This window comes from Lineus longissimus, chromosome 16, assembly GCF_910592395.1.
Source record: "Lineus longissimus chromosome 16, tnLinLong1.2, whole genome shotgun sequence".
NCBI classification, from domain to species: domain Eukaryota; kingdom Metazoa; phylum Nemertea; class Pilidiophora; order Heteronemertea; family Lineidae; genus Lineus; species Lineus longissimus.
In genome coordinates, this window is record NC_088323.1 from 13,965,833 (window position 1) to 13,985,227 (window position 19,395).

Below are 19,395 nucleotides of genomic sequence, written 5' to 3' on the forward strand. Positions count from 1 at the left end.
TCAAATTCTATGTTGAAGTGATGTGGGCGTGGCAAATACCCAACATGTAATATTTCTGTTAAAAATTATTAAATCCTACTAAGCACTGTTAGTTTGAAATAAAGGATATATACATTATTAGAAATAAGAGTTTTTGAGTTCATATGGTCATTGCTGGATGTCCCAGGGCCAGGTTTCTAAGTTTGGGCAGTTACCATGACAACGGATTATAGAAATTGTAGAATCTCTACAACACTGAGTCTGAATTTTCAAAAAGTCACAATTCCAGATTACTTCAGATTCACACTTGCCTACCTATCAAGTTTAAACTTCATATGGCCAGTAAAGAGCATGTGTGGCCAATTCAAAGTGAACCCCTTTGACCCTGAGAAACCTCATTTTCTCACATTCTCAACTTGAAAGATCGGAGGACACATGTGTAGGCCTACCAAATGTTTGTTTTTCATTATGATATGACTTTTGTTATGGCTAAGGTATTTGTTTATCTAAGCAGCTCATCAGTACAGAGAAGCACAATGATGAACCATCCCAATATCCTCAAGCTTCAACTAAGTATGCCCTGGGGGTCACTTTACATGTGGACTCCACAGAGTAAACTTCAACTCAAGATGCCTATAACTAAGCAAAAAGCCAAGCCGTGGATTTCAAGTTGGTCACTCTTACCACTCGCCCTACAGCAGGACAATGCCTCCAGAGAAAACCGATGGTAGCTGGTCTCGTTTCACTTCAGTAATGAGGATTACAACAATTAATGTTGTGCGTGAGCGATCGGATGGCATCATCTTTGCACCGACGGTCGAGAACACAGTCAGCCCACTGAGGATACTTCGCCGGAGGGGACAGGATGCTACAAAGGACAATACGGATGTTATACTAACTGAGGATACTAACATTGTTGACTATACCCAGTCCATAATATACAGTTTACACTACTCGACTTCAGATCAAGTTCGCTGTTCTGGTTTATTTTGAGTTTTAAGGCCTGAATCCATGATTGCGGCTGAAAAGGGTTAATATGTACAATAATGCCATAAGTATTGGTTCAACTACAAGAAAAAGGGATGAAAAGGACGTGCAGAATAGAGAAAATAAGATAAAATGTGTGTGCAAGTGTCAAATTTTTCATACTTGGTCAACCATTTTGACTACTAGGCCAGAGTCCTCTATTAAAACATGTGTACATTACGTGTACATTGTTGTGCATAGGTTTTGGTAAAAAAAGTACTCATTGGACCAATCAATCTGCACAAAATTTTATATGTGTCAAGAAGAACCTTTTGCCAATAGCATAATAAAGTTTTAAAAAATTCCAATACCGATTGCCTGAGAAAAAAAGATTTCCGTACACAATATCCATCAAAACGTCACTGGCGCATTGATATGGCCCTGTCAAAGTACAAGTTCTAAACTGACCAGTGAGACCACATTTTCTTAAATATATTATCAAAAAGCATATTTCTGTGATGGCCTGACTCTGTAGATTAAGAATCAACCACAGATTGAGAATTAATTCCACTTTGGTCCATCCCAGCCATGTATTTACCACAACTTGACATTTTGATAAGCTCTATGTGACTGTGCCACACTTCCGGTCGTGGATGAATACAGGTCTCTGCCCTAGTAGAGAGCCAGTGTTGGCCCCAGGTCAAATGTTCTGCTGTTTTCAGATTCCCCTAGATGTCCACATTACTGTGCAAAAGGAATTTTTGAATTATATTGAATTGTAAAATTTTTATTCGAGTTCATCTTCTTGCTATGTCCGGCCTCAAATTCTATGTTGAAGTGATGTGGGCGTGGCAAATACCCAACATGTAATATTTCTGTTAAAAATTATTAAATCCTACTAAGCACTGTTAGTTTGAAATAAAGGATATATACATTATTAGAAATAAGAGTTTTTGAGTTCATATGGTCATTGCTGGATGTCCCAGGGCCAGGTTTCTAAGTTTGGGCAGTTACCATGACAACGGATTATAGAAATTGTAGAATCTCTACAACACTGAGTCTGAATTTTCAAAAAGTCACAATTCCAGATTACTTCAGATTCACACTTGCCTACCTATCAAGTTTAAACTTCATATGGCCAGTAAAGAGCATGTGTGGCCAATTCAAAGTGAACCCCTTTGACCCTGAGAAACCTCATTTTCTCACATTCTCAACTTGAAAGATCGGAGGACACATGTGTAGGCCTACCAAATGTTTGTTTTTCATTATGATATGACTTTTGTTATGGCTAAGGTATTTGTTTATCTAAGCAGCTCATCAGTACAGAGAAGCACAATGATGAACCATCCCAATATCCTCAAGCTTCAACTAAGTATGCCCTGGGGGTCACTTTACATGTGGACTCCACAGAGTAAACTTCAACTCAAGATGCCTATAACTAAGCAAAAAGCCAAGCCGTGGATTTCAAGTTGGTCACTCTTACCACTCGCCCTACAGCAGGACAATGCCTCCAGAGAAAACCGATGGTAGCTGGTCTCGTTTCACTTCAGTAATGAGGATTACAACAATTAATGTTGTGCGTGAGCGATCGGATGGCATCATCTTTGCACCGACGGTCGAGAACACAGTCAGCCCACTGAGGATACTTCGCCGGAGGGGACAGGATGCTACAAAGGACAATACGGATGTTATACTAACTGAGGATACTAACATTGTTGACTATACCCAGTCCATAATATACAGTTTACACTACTCGACTTCAGATCAAGTTCGCTGTTCTGGTTTATTTTGAGTTTTAAGGCCTGAATCCATGATTGCGGCTGAAAAGGGTTAATATGTACAATAATGCCATAAGTATTGGTTCAACTACAAGAAAAAGGGATGAAAAGGACGTGCAGAATAGAGAAAATAAGATAAAATGTGTGTGCAAGTGTCAAATTTTTCATACTTGGTCAACCATTTTGACTACTAGGCCAGAGTCCTCTATTAAAACATGTGTACATTACGTGTACATTGTTGTGCATAGGTTTTGGTAAAAAAAGTACTCATTGGACCAATCAATCTGCACAAAATTTTATATGTGTCAAGAAGAACCTTTTGCCAATAGCATAATAAAGTTTTAAAAAATTCCAATACCGATTGCCTGAGAAAAAAAGATTTCCGTACACAATATCCATCAAAACGTCACTGGCGCATTGATATGGCCCTGTCAAAGTACAAGTTCTAAACTGACCAGTGAGACCACATTTTCTTAAATATATTATCAAAAAGCATATTTCTGTGATGGCCTGACTCTGTAGATTAAGAATCAACCACAGATTGAGAATTAATTCCACTTTGGTCCATCCCAGCCATGTATTTACCACAACTTGACATTTTGATAAGCTCTATGTGACTGTGCCACACTTCCGGTCGTGGATGAATACAGGTCTCTGCCCATAAATCTGCCTTTTTTTTTTTTTTTTTTTTTTTCTTCCCCGCTGCTTGGAGCTGACCTCATTATGCCTTAGTGAACGTGACAGCAAATTTATACTCCCCGGGGAAAGAGTGCATGAAGATTCGGTTGGGACATCATTGGAATAACGAGCAAATTTGCAGTTATAGGGAATCCCCTCTCAACTATGCAAAATATAACCCGAAAATCAAACGTCCAAGCAGGAAAACGTTGCTTACCCTCTTCTGGCCTTTCTCCTTAGCCTGACATGCCTGAAGGGTTTGGCCCGCAGGGGCTCCTGTCAAGTTTGCCTGTAGCACTGCATGGTGGACTGTTAGGCTTCGGTTGCAAATGCTGTCATCCATCTGTGCCATGCCCAGGACCGCCTGCAAATCAATTTACTGAATCGTTTAAATTTTAAGAAACATAGAATCAGAAGTCCGGCTAGATACCCCGTGGAGGTATATTCTACATGGTAGTCTAGAGACACATTATATGCTATGCTGGAGACCTACTCATAAACTTTTATTCTAGTAAAAGTCGCGCTTTAAAGGCCGTGGGCAGAATACCTACAGGTGGGGGGATGACCCATGCCCGAGCTGTCCTCCACTTACTAGAAACCGGCAAGCACAACTTACCGTAATGTCATACCCAGTAAGCTTTTTGAATTCACTGCCCAGGTCGTCGAAAGAATACGATGTAAGAGGGTATCTTCTTGACAGACTGGCGAAATTCTCTGGATCCACCTCGTCCGGATGAACTAAGCGCGCGGCGACCGGGAACATGTCTCTGCCACGTAGGGAGTGTCCCTCCTTCAACCATACCGCCGGTGTAGAGGGGTGGGCCGAAGCAGTACGATCCGAGCCTGAGGACTGCATCTCGCGGAATGAACCCCAGAGTGAAAATGAGCTATGAATGTGAGGGCCTCCAAGTTGTATAAATTACCTCGTGTTCGGGTCACGTGATACATTCATGTAATTTCGGACAAGCATCGGAACCATTTAGTGCTGGCGGGTATTGTCTGGCCCTGGGCCTTTGTCATTTTGGCTGATCAATTCTATTAAGCTTTTCACACCTGACATGCCTGAGGCAAGCTTGATTACAACATGGTTACACGATGAATTGTTGGCACATGCCGACTGAATAAAAGTACTCTGTCCATTACTGGTCATTTGAACAATCGATAACGATCTACCCGAAGGATTAATTGGGCGCTTATTCAATCTCCACTAGTGGAACAATGTAACGCATAGCGAGGCCATCGTCTGGATTTTGCAAGCCCAAGCGTTGTCCCCCCGTACTACCATGGACCTACATGGTACTCCTCACAGGAAGAAAAACTGCGTAAATGCTGCTCGAGATAACCCTGGCACACTGCCAATGGTGAATTCAACCATGGACCTATATATTATAGGTCCATGATTCAAGATACGATATATAGACTTCTCTAAGAGTCCGATCGAGTCTCACACTCAAAGTCTATCCTTCGCCGTAGTAACTGACATAAAACGTTGTCTTAAATGAATCTGTCACGAACAGCCTAATAAACCACACAGAAAAGTCTCTCCTACGACTAAGTCAGCTGCTGCCGCAAGATTACCAACTAAATTCCCAGTCATATATCAAGGGATAAGCTCGAGCACAAAGTCAGGTCTCACACAGTTTATAATCTTCAGAAGCAGAAAACTGCCCTAAGATTACCCAGAGCACATAGCAGGATCTCACAGCCTATCTTTAGAAGCAGAAACACTGCCCTAAGATTACTGTCTAGCTTCCTTCCCCAGACACATAGCAGGGGGACGACCTAGAGCACATAGCAAGGTCTCACAGCCTATCTACAGAAGCAGGAACTGCCCTAAGATTACTGTCTAGTTTCCTTCCCCAGACACATAGCAGGGGAATGACCCAGAGCACGTAGCAAGGTCTAAGCCTACGGTCTATCTCGAAAACAAAATGTCTTGAGATTACCGTCGTCTAAATGCGGGTAAAACCACGGAATCGGTATATACTCACCCAAAGGTATAGGCCTACTACCCCAACGCCATGTAGGAACTGTGAAACTGATGTACGATTGGAGAACCGATCGTGACCTGTACGGGCGGTGTTCCAAACAATAATGACATTTCCGCTCAGCTCACGTGCACATGACGTCACCCCACTTTGGAAAAGTTGTGTTCCTTTAGTCAACCGATGACCTTTTGTTGGGCCATGATCGGGGATTGTAAACTGTAAATGTATTATGGACTGGGAGACGGGGGAAACACAAGTGAAATAGACCAAAACAAGTGATTTTGGGGCTTTGGTTTAGACGCATGCCCCACATGCGCAATGCTGGATTATACGGTTCATGTGAACTTGTTGACATCTACATGAACTTGTTGACATCTACATGATCATGATCTAGTGCTGTTATTGGTCATGGTACATGGTAGGCCTAATCATCATGGCTATATGTTTCAGGAAAAGCTCGGAGTAAAATGAACTGCCGATGAATAATGATGTTGTCCATGTTTACCATGTTTACTAGTACATAGCCATAGGGTATGCACTGGCCAGTGCACTTTCTGCACGTCGTCAAGGTCATGTACGTGATACCTTGCATATTTTGTTTTTTGAATGCGCATGCTTTTTGGGCAAAATCACTTGTACCAACACTAATGAATAATGTCTTCTTATCCCTATGACTCCATACACAGTGAGGGCATTCTCCCATTCCCATCAAATGGTATTGTACCGTATCAGGGTGGAAGTTGGGGAGCAGATACCTACCGCTGCACGCCTGTCATAATCAGCTGCAGTGATGAGCTTAGCGCGATATGGAACATTCTTCAGAAACTCAAGCGAGGGAAGTCTGCTCATTAGCATATCTCGCGCACTGCTCCTTCTTGTCAAACATCGTAGTGAAATCGTAATGGAAAACGTCTGGCTTTGCGCCAGACGTTGAGACTAATAAGTGAAGAACTTATAGGTAAAGAACTTCTACTTGCGCGAGACTGCTCTGATAAAATTATCATTGCAGAGACTACGGTGACGTACACATATATTTTTTACAATCAAAAATGCCCTCAAAAGACGATATGGAATGATTATTTTATTGATATTTCCTACTATATACCTTCCAATTATCACTTTATACAAATAGGTCGGCGTTAGGTCGCATGCTTTTCTTTCCTGGTGACACTATAAAGCAAAATAGTTGCAACCCCGTAAATGCGCTATAAGTCCAATAATAAGTGACGGTGACCCGTTATAAATGTTTCGCTAGCTTCGCTTTTTTGCCGCTACGCGGCGCGTTGGGCCCTTGCGTCTAGGCCTAATACTACTGCTGCGCCTGGCTATATTAGTGCGTATGAGAACTAAGGCCTGACTCCCCCAGTCCCTGCCTATTCTGCAGAAGACGTTCGATTCTTCGGACATGCAGCGATTTAGTGGTCCGGAGACCTACAGATGTAACACAGGCGCGGTTTCGTTGGTAACCCCAGCGAGCTCCGAGGACTACTATAACTTCGGCCTCTCCCCCTCCATTGCGTCATGGATGTTGTGTTGGACCATGGAGATTCTATATTACCTCCATGAGTGGACAGACCTTGCTGGCCCCCTGTTGACAGTTTCGGGTTCTTCTTCTGGGCTTTTACCCAACTGTCAACACTACTGTTTACTTTCTTAGCAGTGTCAGAGCCGACTAACTTCACGACCAGACCATGCAGCGGAATGTCCAATCCCTCCTTTGCCTTAACTGTTTTTAGCGCCATCTTGAAGTGATCTTTGTCCTGGAGGTCATGAATGGCTGCCGTATCCGCCAAAACCTCCTAGGCCGCTATCAGCGCAGCATTGGATGAAGAAGCACGTTCGCCTAGTGCCCTCACCTGAGCCAAGGCTGTCTCTCCCGATGTCACGCCTTTTGCCTGTTTCAGCTTCTTTAGTTCAGCTTCCAGTGAGTCTAGGCGTGACCCCGCCTCGTCGTCCCCATCGGCCGCCGCCTGAAATGTAATAAAACACACTGTCATAAAACATGCCCAGCAAATGCGCCCACCCTGCATTAGCCAAATTCAAATTCCAATTATATTCGTTGACTTCAAACATGCCCTAGTATGCTGCCGAGTCAAAAATATACATGTATACATACACGATAACAAAATGACATTCTGCAAACTCAGCCAGGCGCCGTCGAAACCCACCAGAATATTACCTGTACGGTCATTACAGTCGCAATGGCCCCGACCGCTTTACAGCAGTTGAAATTCCCATCCGTAATACTCTTTTATGCCACACAAGCCTAGCAGCAACAAGGGTTCACCCGAAAATATTTTTCTTCTCCCTGAGACAAACATTACAAACGTCTGTCTGCCTTGAACATTGTTATTATCATAACTTGCGCTAGGTATGTTAGTATTGCAGTAGCCTACCCTCTTAGTAGCATTTTTCTCTACCGCTGCTGGAGCCGCTCCCTCGGCTTTTGCCACCGCCGTCACCACCGGTGCAGTCACCTTCTGCGACCCATTCGCGTACCATATCGCCACGTGGCAGACTAGTCGTCTCGACCACAGGCAATCATCCAAGTGTGCCATGCCTACCACCACCTGCAATGAAAATATACCGCACTAAACTGTCATGTGATATTACCCTTGGTCAGTCGAGGCCTCCGACTCCGCCTAGGCCTACGGCACATATTCTATCATATTCTGAAAAACTGCGATGTCCTGGCCCTGACGACCCGTTTTGTTCGCCTACTCGAACTCACTCGGCGCCGCTGCGGTGTCCACTCTGGCTTGCCATACACGTGTGACCCATCTTACTGTGGACCCCTTCCAAACATGAGAAAGACCTCCTCTCTCATGGAATCCCCATTGGTGTCACGTTGACACCCCTCTACCCGCCAATGAAGGAGGACTGCGGGGGGGGGGGGTGACCCCACAAATGGGCTCAAGAATTGTAAAATCGTTACCCACCAGTGTAGCAGGAATGGCACTCCCTCTGTAATCATAGCCCCTAAGTTTTTACGACGGAATAAGACTGACCCCCAACTGTGTCCTATCTACTGACTTTGATTCTTGTCATAGAATCTGTTAAATTGGGACCCACCTTCCTGGATCCACCGTTCCTTCTACATCGGCACTCCGCCAGAGAAAAAAGAAAATAACGTAAAAAACCTCCCTTACCGAGATCTCGTAACCGCTGAGCGCCTTGAATCTGTTCCCGAATTCTTCCACCGAAAAACTCTGTAGCCAGTGCTTCTCCGTAACCGAAGCCATCGATTTAGGCCTGGCCTTGAGGTCCATGCCGTCCCCTATGATTTGCAACTGCATCAGTAATTTTAACATATCCCTCCCGATCAGGGAACACCCCTGCCGTAACCAAAGGCCCGGCTTTTCCGACACTGTTCCCGAGGGTCCGGCCAGCGGCTCCTGCGACCCTGATGGTTCAGTATCTGAAGACCATTTTACCAGCAGTGTACTTCCAAATTAATTCGAACCGTACTGCACAAGAACGTTCTATTCTTTGCCAGCCGCAGAAAGCCCCCAAAAGACCTACTCCGATCACGTGTCAGGTTGTGCTGAGGACTACTTTATTGGCTACCCCCGTTAACCTCATCGTCATCAGCCGAGGCCTGGGAAGCAAACACCCAAAATCGAGGCTGATGACACCAGATAACCTGCGGTGTTTGCCTGTACCCGTCGCTGGATCACCCAGGCACAAAACCATACGTGTCTTCCCAGGAATCAACAACTTCTTGTCCTTGGCCTATTCAGATTACACTCCGGACGCAATGGAGTCGGCCTCACCCCTCTGCTTGGTTTACTTAGTATCAAGAAGTCAGTATGAATAGGCGGACGCAGTTGGGCTGCGGGTGAATCTAAGTCAGACTCAGAATACGCCAAGGAGGTGTTACCTCCCTGCAAGAGAACGCCTGTACGTAGGCGTTCCGCCTGAAGCCCGCGCCGGCTTCGCATTACCTTGGGGTAGTTAAGTATAGGCTTTACCCCTCAAAGATAAAACCGGATTATATCAGTTCTACAGTAAAATCCTTTAGGCTATCAATCTTGTCTCCCTTACCGCTCGATACATCGACCATGGGCTTGCCGCCCTACATACACCTCGCAACCTCTTGCTCGGGTATTTCTAAATGAGGCCAACCATGCAGCCTTAGTTTACCCCGCCGTGCCCACGGAGATCCTTTGACGCGCCCCAAAAAAGGCAATGAAACCAGATAATATGTCCCTGACCCAAATTTCTTGGCGCGGTGTTCTCATCTGATCACGAAAGAAAGCCATGTTAGTCCAGTCAATTTAGCATTCAACCTAGAAGAAATTGGAAAATAATTTCTGTTTGCTCATTCTGATTCTATAGGTTCTCAGGATTGTATATATATAAAATCCACCAAAATCCAACCCCGGGAAAGGGTCTAATTAGCCTAATTAAAGATGGCCGCCAAAATTCGCTTTGAGGGCTCAATTTCTCCAATACTGTTGGTTTTAGACCCATATAATGTATTAGAAGTAGATAGGAAAGTGATACCAAGGAGTTGATATTTGATGTTAAAAACATTCTATGACGTCACCATGACGTGGTATTGCATAATCAGTACTTATGATGACGTCATAATGACATCAACTCTAAATATTAATGTTAGACCCATATAATAGTAGAAGTAATTAGAAAAGTGATACCAAAGAGTTTACATTTGATGCCAAAAACTTTATATGACGCCCCCATGACGTAGTATTGCATAATCAGTGCAGGCAATGAACCACTGGGAAATTATGCCGTTATTCAAATGGAAGTAGAGGGATATCCTTATCAATACACCTATTTAAATCATATCAAGCTCCAAATTGTCAGAATTTTCAAAATCAAGTGGAAGACTTGGAATGTTGCTGCAGCTAGAACCCCTGCATGTGCCACAAGCATCTGTGCAAGTCAGTCCATTCTTTCTGCATGAGCACCTATTGGTCGAACAGTCTCCTTGACACTGGCATCGAATTATCTTCGGTATAGAAGGTGGAGCAGGTGGCAAGTCCATAGTCCGTGGCACTAGTCTGTCATTGTCGAGTTTCCACCCCCAGCCTTCTGGTTTCATGCTCTCTCCGGCTTCCTCCCCCATCCACGCCTTGACCTGATGGAAAACACGAAAACTATGATACTTTTCTGCATCTGATGTAGGTGGTAAACCTTGTATTTGCACACAAGCAGCACTTTTGGCCACTTTGTCACGGAATTTCTGAAGCCGCAGTGTTTCCAATGTAGTCCTGTTCCTTTCCACCATACAGACAAACCAGAGCCTTTTCTCCAGCAAGCTGAATGTCCTCCTTCGTGGTTGCTCTACAAAAGTCTGCAGCGTGCCTTTTGAAATGGGTACCCGACTGCATCTTTTGGAGAGGAACACCCTTGCCTATCCCAAACAAGCGTGACGTTGTATCACAGCCAGCTATTGCATGGATGAAAGGTAGATGGCCAGCAACACAATCACCCAAACCTGTTCGGAGTTGGTTGACATCCCAATGACCAGCAGTCTTGTCTTGTCGCTTTGGTTTGTCCGATCTGTAGATAAGACTATATAGGTCTGCTTTGGCATGGTGTACGAGAAGAACCAAAATGTCAGTGTCTTCGCCAATAACATGGGTTGCACCCATTTTTGGCACACTCGATCCCAGTCATTACCACGAGAACGTCTGCATCGCCATCAGCATTCAAAGTTCTAATGTTCTTTTCTTGAAGTTTGTCGCATAAGAGATCTATGAACGCTTGTTTATTGTCAGTGTTGGCCAAGAAATTCTCTTTCTTGGATTTTAATGACATGTTGCTGGAGAACAGAACCTTTGGCCCGACTGCTCCCTTCGACCTTCTCAGATGGGTTGCGTCTTTGGTTGAAGATCCACACTTGTATCCATCAAAGACTACAGTTGGTTTACTAAACTTCAAAACGTAATCCACATACATCTTGATGATATCACCAAAAGTGTCTCCTTTCTTCCATTGAAATCTGTGAATCAAGGATCCTCCATCAAAGACGTGGTATTCCGGTGCGGTTTGTTGGCTTGCAGTTCGACTTCGCGGCACTGCAGCAGTAGTAGATGCCATGGCTTCCGAAAGCTGTGGTTTCGTAGCCTCTCGCAGGAATCCGTTTTTGTCGAACAGAGAAGTAGGATACGTTGACAGTTCATGTTTTAAGAGTTCATCGAGATCACAATTACTATTATTGGCTACGATCAGCAGGCGTTGGAAGAGGAGCTGTGGATCAACTACAACTTTATGACCATCGACAGACACGACCTTTTGTCCCATTCGTACCACTTGATCCTTCCTTCTAAACGAGAAATGGAAGGCATATTGACCCTCCAGTATCTTTAATATGGCATTTCCGACATCTTCTGCCATATGCTGATGACAAGCACTATCAGCTGTGATTCCTGTTGCAATGTTGTGCAGTTCATCACTTTGCGGAAAGGGGCTGTAATCTTGAAAATACTCCAAGATTTTTAGAGTGTCCTTGTGATCTCGTGCTTTCCTGGCCTCTGACATGTCTTTATGTTGCACACTTGTAACGTAATTAGCATCAGTAAGATCCTGCATTGCTTCATTTACCTCTGCAGAAGCTGGCTGTGCCAACAGCCATCGTGTTCTCTGAGACTCCTCCATCCCTCGACCGCGAGTCAAGCCACCAGTGGTCTTAACTGTCCTCATCAAGGATTGTTCTATCACTAGGTCAGTTGGAAGGCCTGCCAAAAATCTGTCGCTTCTTCGTACCACGTACAGTCCAGACATGAACGCATTGTAAATGTCTGGTCTAGAATCCTCTAACTGGAGCATGTCTTAGAGATGTAAATGCACGGACTTTGTATAATGTGTATGGCCAGCAGCAGCAAAGAATGGCAGCATGTCTACAAGTGATTTCAAGTACAACTTGGAGTCGCCAGTTCTTTGCGCTCACAGAACCATCCTCAGCAAATCGACCATTCTCATGTACTGGATCCACAATCGTCCAGTTGGATAACTAGCTAATCTGATCTTCTCACTCTCAAGTTCCTTATCGATCCGGTTGAAAACGTCATCTGTAATCACCATTTCAATATCAGTGGTCTCCAACAGAAGCCCATCAAAATGCTGAAGAGCCGTCTCAATGTCTGCTGGTACCACATCATCATCATCGTCATCCCCCTCGTGTTTGTCCGCAACCGGTATGCTGACAGAACCATCGTATTTAGGGCTGTATCGACAAGGAAGTGACCACGCACCGCTCTGGCATACGCCTTTCCAGTCAACATGTGCGACACTGCATTTTCAGCATAAGCCAACTCCAGGACCTCCTTCAGCCCTGAACAATGCATGATGTGACCAATGCACCCCAGATAGCTCATAACAGTGTGAAATCCTCCAAGAATGAGGACAATCGGTTTCAGCTCGCTCACTTCGCCTTCATGAAGAATGATAGTCTTCGATTTCCACCAGAGTGGCTGGTCGAATGTGACGATTGGGGTTGAACCTTGGCGCCTGCTTTCAGTTGCAATGAAGTGTAGTGTAGAATAAACACAACTCATGTCAGTTGGGTCCATATCTATCATGGGAAGAAAATGGATGGACGCTTTCCCCGGGTGGGTTCCTTAGCAAATCGCTTGCATTGTGCCAGACCAACCCGGTCGCTTTGGACGCAAGGACCAAGAAATCTTCCACATTGTGTCCAAATGCCGAGTACTTTCATCTACATTGATGCGCAGTAGTTCCTCATAAACTAATGGTGCCCGTTTTTCCATCGTTTTGTAGAATTTGATAGCGATTTTTGCATCGTCTAAACTGTTACTTGGCACTGACATCCTTGGAACAATCTACTGTCTTCGCAGCCCGGGGGTAACTGCTGCGATTATACCCATACCATGAAATGTCCCATGGCCATCTAATGTCCTCAAGTTGTGATCAACATTGTCCGCAATATATAGGCCAAAATGACCTTCCATTGGAATATCGGTTCCATGAAAACATGCTGCTGCACATTTAGAATAGTTTATCACTTCTGAATAGGAAACACACAGCCCATGACTTGCTAAACTGTCTATCAGGAATCTTGACCCGAACTGATGATGCATTTGTACTGCAAGACCAAAGGGAATGGGTGCAAGAACTAGCCTAGGCCTGGTCATCAGACCTATGGAAGCTACTTTCAAGTCTTTTGACTTCCCACTGAATAGAGCATTCAGAAATGTCCGAAGTGTCTCTGGCAGGTACATCAAATTCGTCTCCAAAGATCTGATTTCATTTGCCTCTGGATAGTTCTGTTTTGATGTTTGCATACATTTAATGCCCGTTTTGATCAACTGAGCTGCTGTTCTAATGATTTGTCGCTTTTTCATCTCCTCATCATCCAATGTTGGTGCGTCATAAAATGCCTGCAATATCTTTGCAGCAGTGGTTCGAAATGTCACAACATCAGACCGGCCATTTATATTTGTTATAACTGTACTGTCCCCTAAATAGTCCATTAGTTTATCTTTCATCCATTTTACGGTATATGGATTAGATGTGATCTCAGACATTCGCGCAACAAGGTCAGCTACGGTTGTCTATTCGTCATCGTTTTCCCTCAACTCATCGATTACTCTCAAAAAAGCATCTTCCCTCGACGTATCCACTGGTCTACCCAAACGTCGCACTTTGGCATCATCTCCTGGTTCTTGAGTCTTTCGATATCGTTCTGGGATGCGCTTGTTGTTCCGAAAGTTCTCATTACAAACCTGATGATACACCGCATCTACAGCTGGAAGGTCCCTGGCAAATATTATTTGGTCTCGAACTTTCTGTGCCCAACTATCGCCATCCAGCCTTGCGTCACATGCTCTAATGATTGACCGTTGACAATCCCATGTCCGAACACTGTCGACACTGTCATCATCACCTTTTCCTCTACTCTCAATCTTCGTACCACATAGAAAGCAATGGTCCTTGAAGTTGAATTTTGGTTCCTGTGAACGAAGTGAAGATGAATCGGGGCGATCATTCACTACCTTTTTTTTCATGGCTAATGTCGCATCAATATTCCTTGCATCAGTATAAGTCCGCCGGCAGCCCACGTGCAGCCTCTGCCCAACGGAAACGGTAATCTGTGGTGCCCCACGGGCTACACTAGCTCGGTTAAGTCCTGCAATGCCTTTCTCTGTTACCTTGAACGTTTCCCGCCCATCTTCTAGAGTATCTCCACATATGGCACACTTGCATGGCCCATCCACTTCAGCTTCTTCCATGACCTGAAGCCAGCTAAAAGAAAATGTATGCATTAATAAGACAAAGTACAAAATTGGCTTTGCAATTGAACACTTCATTTTTAATCCATTTCCCAAAAATTCCATGGTACAGTGTACTTCATACTTTAGTTCAGTTATGGCTCAAAAGGTGGCGATAGCTATCTGTAGGTAGAACTGGCCCCTCAATGACAGTAAGCCTTCATGTATAAATTATTTCTGTTCATTTGACATTGTAAACAGGACCTAGTGATTTCAAAACTTAACTTACCAAAGAATACTACATGTACATCATTTTATTTATGTAGACAGCTGTGAACAGGAGGGTTAGGGCCAAGCATTGCATCCATGACAGTCATCACATGGAGAGAAAGTGAAAGTAAAAAATACATGTAATTGCCCCCCAGCTAGAACAATACCTGAATAGAATGGTTGCACACAAGATGTAACAATATGTCAATTGCAGATATTTATATTCTGGTGTCATTATGACGTCATTATACGTACTGATTATGCAATACTACGTCAGGGTGACGTCATAGAATGTTTTTAACATCAAATATCAACTCCTTGGTATCACTTTCCTATCTACTTCTAATACATGATATGGGTCTAAAACCAATAGTATTGGAGAAATAGAGCCCTCAAAGTGAATTTTGGCGGCCATCTTTAATTAGGCTAATTAGGCCCTTTCCCGGGCTCGGATTTTGGTGGATTTTATATATATACAATCCTGAGAACCTATAGAATCAGAATGAGCAAACAGAAATTATTTTCCAGTTTCTTCTAGGTTAGGCTAATTTAAGCATAGATTGACTGGACTATGTTGGCCATACTAGGCTGTTTCTCGGCACGACGACCTGACGAAATCCAAGCCACATCCAAGCCACTAGCCCCTCGCGAAGACTGTATCTAAGCTCAACATCTTTTCACTCGATTATTGCCCGCCCCCCCCCCCCCCCCCCCAAAGAACATTTTGTTATTGGCAGTCACACAGACCCCTAGCTTGTCACACAACACATTCTGTTTATAAGCAATTCTGCACATAGCGCGAGCCACACAGGCCCTTTAAAGTTACCTCAAAACTACCCCTTCTCTAATGGGACTGGGACACCTAGTCCGGCCACACAGCTTCACTCTATCGTGCCACACAGGCCGGCAATACGTTTAGGCCATCACACAGCTATAGCCCTCACGCAGGAAGGGCCACACAGGCCCTTTAAAGTTACCACAAACCGACCCCTTCTCCAATGGGTCTGGGACACCCAGTCCCGCCACACAGTTTTCCTTTCTCACGCCATACAGGCTGACCAGTACACTAAATTTGCCCAGCATTCCAGAGATTGCTGAAGCTTGACCGGCGTCGCCGCTTCCTTGCAGAAGACTGGTTTGATTGCATTCAGTACCAACCCTTCAGGTAACTTCCATGGCAGTGTGTCTGGTCCACAAACCTTTCTTGGCAAAGTAATTTGATACCGGTAGGTACTCTGCCAAGTGTTGGCCGCTGAGGGAGACTGCTCTATTCTCACCAAGCAATTTGTTTATCTTGGCCCGTGGTTGACCGGCTGTTATAAAACGCGGATTCCGCGGAAATCCGCGGAAAAATCACAAAGCCGCCAGTAAGTACGCGCATAATATTTAATGATAATTATATTATACAAATAACAACATAAATCATAAATCAAAGACAAGAACTACCAGTTATCTGCACATTTCATCGGTCAGATTTTAATCCTCTGGAGCGCCATTCATGCCATTCCGATCGACTCTTCCCTCTTTTTTTCTTGGTGTTGATAAACTTTGCATGTTGTCTTCGACACCACCGTGGTTCCTAATTCCCTAACGGAACACATTACGAGGCTGCTTTCAAGTGTGATTGATGCCCGGATTGATGTACGTTACGGTATATGCCTCCTTCAAATTTTAGTCGATGACGAACTGAATTCTGGTCTACGAAAATGTTTTAGGACAATCTCCTTGCAGCTCGAACCTAACCAACCATATGGACTGCACATTGAGTCTATTTTTAGCAATCACAAAAACTTACTTCGCGGCCCGTCTAGAGTATAAGTTTATTTCAGGCCAGAGACCTCTATTAAAACCTGTGTACATTACGTGTACATTGTTGTACATAAGTTTTGGTAAAAAAAGTACACATTGGACCAATCAATCTGCACAAAATTTTATATGTGTCAAGAAGAACCCTTTGCCAATAGCATAATAAAGTTTAAAAACATTCCAATACGGTAGTTGATAAAGTATGGAATTAGTGAAACCTTGGAAACACTGATAAACCTTGTAATATTCAATGTAAACCATGGAATCACTGTGCAAATAGCGCGGGAAATCGGGTGCGTTCCTTCCACGATTTATACCCTCCCAACTGACAGTCTCGTCCCAGCTGACTTTATTGATAGCAATTTGCCAGTTAGTTCAGAAGCCAACATTTTTAATGTGGAGGATGACGTCATCAATTGGCAATGCGCTGTGGTCGTTAAAATATTTTATTTCTCTTCACTGGAAGCAAAAATTAGTTTTTATGATTGTTTTGTATTCCATAGACGATAAAGTATTATGCTCGGTACTAGATGCACGAGATCATAGGACAAACACACACGTGAATAAAAAAACCGCTTAGAACGGGTGACGTCACAAAGATCTCTGCATCCCTCGATGCGTACTGGAAGATGTAAGAAATCGCTCACGGCGAAGGAAATTTTCATTCGCAAACTTCGGTAATAAACATACATGACTAGGCTTCTTTTATTCATCGTTTGTTATAAAATATCAGTCAATCATAGACAATTAGGCCTAGACATAGTCGTCAACCTTATCCATGCATAATGCATGACAGGCCCCCAACTTCCCAAGCAACTCGTCTGATCGAAAAGCAAGACATGGCCATGGCCATGGCAGCATGGCTGATGATGCACCTCATGACCTGTACGCTGTCTGTACGCTGTCTGTACGCACGGATCGGATGCGATAACCTGAATTACATTGCATGGATGGTATTGGTCCATATTATGGGTGTGTGGTGGGCGTGTCTTCCCATATTTGGGAGATCAGTACTGTACACTGGAGGCGAGGTACAACTGGGTTGTTCTAAAATATAGACTATTGAATCGGATATGCGACAGATTTCTAAATTACCATAAAATTCCGATCTGATCATGTAAGAATAAGCTCCAAATGTTGATTCGTAACCACGTTAGGTTCGAATGGCATTATTTCATGTTTTTATGCATTTTAAGGAGTGTTTCCAAGGTTTATCAGTGTTTCCAAGGTTTCACTAATTCCATACTTTATCACCTACCTTCCAATACCGATTGCCTGAGAAAAAGAGATTTCCGTACACCATATCCATCAAAACGTCATTGGCGCATTGATATGGCCCTGTCAAAGTACAAGTTCAAAACTGACCAGTGAGACCACATTTTTCTTAAATATATTATCAAAAAGTATATTTCTGTGATGGCCTGACCACAGATTGAGAATTAATTCCACTTTGGTCCATCCCAGCCATGTATTTGCCACAACTTCACATTTTGATAAGCTCTATGTGACTGTGCCACACTTCCGGTCGTGGATGAATACAGGACTCTGCCCTTCAAACCACAAGGTGCTTGTGATTTACGGCGCATACAGCGCACCATATAACGAGGATTCCCAAAGACCTTGTCACCAGGAGTACTTCATGCGCACAACAATGCACACTACTAATATGAAAAACTCTCACCTGCGGTTCAGGTAGCCACCCTGTAGCCAAGTTAGATTTTTCCGGGGATTTCCGCGGAATCCGCGTTTTATAACAGCCGGTTGTGTCGACAGGTGTGTTGGTATCTAAACTGAGTTGGTCAATGGTAATGACCTCAAAATAGGTCTATTTCTGGTGTTTTGAGTGATACCAGATTGCATTCCTGTGTCTGAAGATGCTGTGTAGTGGGCATTTGGTCAGTTGTATCCTGTATAGGCCTACTAAATAGAAGAAGAACTCTGGCAGATATTTGTAACATATCTACGGCGGAAACCTTCAAATTCATAGAGCTGGTACAGGATCGACCAGGGATATGGGATGTCACGACTAAAGAATAAAAGAACAAGCATATCAAATCCCTAAATAAAATCGAAATTGCCCTTCTCTTCCTCTGAACAAGCACTGTCAGCATATCAACAGTAGCCATCTTTGTATTTTCCATCCAGAATCATCAAGGTCAAGGGGATTTTATTCTTGGGTAGACCACCGCAGATGCATGGATTCAATTAAAATAGAGAGTTAGATGTTAGTCTGTATGTGCACTGTTTAGATACCTCACCATCTTGGCCAGATCTGCCATCAATACTTGGTGACCTAGAACTTTAAATAGTGTGTAGTCTGTGTCCGCCTTCACCTACTTCCTAGTATCATTATTATTCCCAGGTCCACGTGACCCATGTAACTTCCTTCTTCAATAAAGTAGTCAGATTGCATTTAGAATTTACAGTACACCCGATTTCCACGAGCTTACGATCTCGTAAGATACTTATATGCTTTTTTATTCTAAAACACTATCCCAAAGTAAGATCAGGATTGTGTAGGTAAGGATACAGGTATAGTTAGGACGGACTGTATTTCATTTGCAGACCAAAATGATATTTTGATGCCTTGTGTAACAAGAAAACATAATTTCTAAATTTTACAAGACGAAGTCTCACCAAGGAATATTTATCATGTGATTGAACACGACAACACCACAAGCCCGGAAATAACAAGCCTCGGTAAGCCTCGGTTTAGCAGCCATCTTGGAA

At 43.7% G+C, this 19,395-nt stretch overlaps 1 protein-coding gene and 1 long non-coding RNA gene across 3 annotated transcripts in view; one reads left to right on the forward strand and one right to left on the reverse strand.

The window, feature by feature from the left end:
* Window positions 1-434: 434 nt before the first annotated feature.
* LOC135500713 (uncharacterized) lies at window positions 435-3,323 on the reverse strand. 2 transcript variants are annotated; one of them, XR_010449508.1, is made up of 3 exons: window positions 3,309-3,323; window positions 2,429-2,612; window positions 435-847 (listed from the first exon to the last, which is right to left on the reverse strand). It is a non-coding gene; the product is annotated as an uncharacterized LOC135500713 (long non-coding RNA). The 2 variants fall into 2 exon arrangements; XR_010449509.1 differs by lacking the exon at window positions 3,309-3,323 and adding an exon at window positions 2,894-2,911.
* Window positions 3,324-19,194: 15,871 nt separating this feature from the next.
* Window positions 19,195-19,395, forward strand: part of LOC135500177 (ankyrin repeat domain-containing protein 29-like) — a 651,767-nt gene continuing 651,566 nt past the window's right edge. The window contains exon 1 of the mRNA XM_064791424.1: window positions 19,195-19,365. The gene's annotated coding sequence lies outside the window, so the exon portion shown is untranslated. The remainder of the gene's footprint in view (window positions 19,366-19,395) is intronic.